A 2,425-nucleotide genomic window follows, 5' to 3' on the forward strand; every position below is an offset into this window, starting at 1 on the left:
AATTCCCGGTCCAGCCAGCAGGTGGCGCACTTACCTGCTTCTGAACATGATTTTTATTTATTTTTTTGTCTGTTTGACAGCGCTTCAAACTGCTCCCRATATTAACACGATCGAGATTCCTGTTGATACATTTCACCAYCTATTGGTCAGAACATGAACATGTGGATTTTATGATTTCAGATTTTACTTTAGGTCATAATTGAAATACAGTAATAACAAACCAGAATGGATTTAAAATTCAGAAAGTTGTAATTTTATCTTAAAGCCCTTTTAARCAGACWTATAYGAGACTGGAAAATGGGTTGATCTACTATTATGTGCAGTTGTGGGCAAGTAATTAAATTCATTAAATTAAAGTTATTAAATTCTACCATTCCTATGTGTATACGCAAAATTCATATTAGCAATATCTACGATTAGTTTTTTTTTAAATATAGCTATATTAAATAAAACCATTATGTGTGGTTAACAGCCATTAATGCTGTTTATGTCTCAACTCACTCTCATTTTTTTGGTTTAAAAATTGAGCTGATTTGAAGTTTGATAATGTGGTGCAACACACAGTTTTCACCACAAGGGGTCGCTAAACATGACAAATGTTTCCAACTGCTGGTTGAAATGACTGTGTCCCTAAACTTATTGGTAGCCAAGGTAAAGATGTGTAAAAAACCCAAACAAAAACTAAAATTATCTTATGTATTATTAAGCTACTTTAATCTTATAGGGAAAATGTTTCCAAAAACACCCACCTTTGATTTTAATACAATTGGGTCTTTTTTATTTTTGTTGGTTTATTCAAAATCCTGCATTTTTATTACTTAACATACTGTAAAAGTTTTCGACCCTCCGATCAACTTGAAAATGTGATTATTAATTCATGTCTTTCTGTTTAAATCATATAAATATGAAAGCCTGACATCCAGCTGGAGCAGGGAGATGAAAACGGCTTCATTTGAAAAYCCAACAATGCTGAGAGGGACGGTTGGGCAGTAAACCATGAATCTCCATATTTGTTTAATAATTAACAGAAGCAGCTTTTATGTGCATCTTTTTAAAGGAGTAGATATTTTTTTCATATAAAGTAAGATTCTGATCAGAACTATTTTGACACACAGATGTCATATTTGGTTGGTTTTAGTGCCGACAGTAAGTCARACAGATGCCTCAGGTTTAGCTAATTTCAGCTGTTTTAAACGACATGAACTGAAACYGTTAATGTCCAGACGGTCCGATGCAGTTTGATCAACGTTCATGTCACAACTCAAACATGAACGGTGGATAAAAGCTGCTGGTAACGACATCCTGTTCCCTCCGTCCTGGGCGTGAACCRTCTCGGTACGAACTGCTGAGCTACAGCTAACAGGATGTTCTCTCAGCTACGTTAGCAGCTTCTGCTAACGTCACAAAGGGAATGTTGGTTCGGCTGAGAAATGGCGACAAACTTCCCAACAGTCTCTTGAACATCTACTATTATAACATTGTTTCTCACAGATAGTTTTAAATTGCWAAATGAGCAAAAACTGAGGGTTTTGTCTGACTTGTTGTCTTTGGCCACCCTGAAGATTTCTTCACTTTTTACAAACAGCTGTGAGTGTGTTGGTGATAATCGACTGAAAACTCTGACATAAAAAAAAAAAATAGTTATTTTATATTCCGTCTGTAACTACCAGCTCCTCGGTTTTGATAAATAAAATGACTAAATCAATTTGTTTTTTTTTATTGACTTTGTTTAACATTTATTTAACCAGATAAGTAGATTTAGAACAAAATCTACAGCAGTCTGTTCAGAAAACATTAAGACAATTTTAGTTTAAATGTATAACTTAGTTCTTACAAAGCCACCAGTCAGGAATTTTAGCAACAGCTGTTTTACACCAATTATATTTCCAAGTTGTGACATTAAATAAGAACTTTTTTACTTCAGTATTTATGACAACTAACATCAGAATAATAAAAAAACTCTTGGAATTTATCTGTGTACATCCTTTATTTCTTAATTTTTTTACAAGGAGAAGCAGAAATATGATCCAAACACAGATGTCATCAACACTCAGGCTGTTTTTGCTTCACAGTTGCCGTTTCCTGTTTGTCTGACTGGGTGAATAAAAACATGATTTTCAGATAAATGAAACAAAACGAAGAATTTTGCACTAAATTGAAGTTCTTATTTTATCTTTCTGTATTTTTTTATATAAAGAAGGTAAATAGTGCAATAAAAATGCCATCACTATAAACATTCCTTCTTCTTCTTTCTTTTTTTKGTTTGTTTTGTTTCTGAGCAGGTKCTTTCGAGACCGAAAAAATAAACGGAGCTTCCCTCAACCTAAATGCTCTTAGCTGCAAACGTCCTGCTCCAGATCACAGTGAGCAGCTGCTGTTTGTTGTTAGACGCCCGTTCGGTTTTTAGCTTCAGTTGACACAGAAA

At 34.1% G+C, this 2,425-nt stretch overlaps 1 protein-coding gene across 1 annotated transcript in view; it reads right to left on the bottom strand.

Annotated features, from left to right (window-relative positions):
* LOC103458275 (Ig heavy chain Mem5) overlaps nt 1-2,425 on the bottom strand; it is a 108,397-nt gene that overhangs the window by 57,528 nt on the left and 48,444 nt on the right. The gene's annotated exons all lie outside the window — the stretch shown is intronic.

Source organism: Poecilia reticulata, linkage group LG22, assembly GCF_000633615.1.
Source record: "Poecilia reticulata strain Guanapo linkage group LG22, Guppy_female_1.0+MT, whole genome shotgun sequence".
NCBI classification, from domain to species: domain Eukaryota; kingdom Metazoa; phylum Chordata; class Actinopteri; order Cyprinodontiformes; family Poeciliidae; genus Poecilia; species Poecilia reticulata.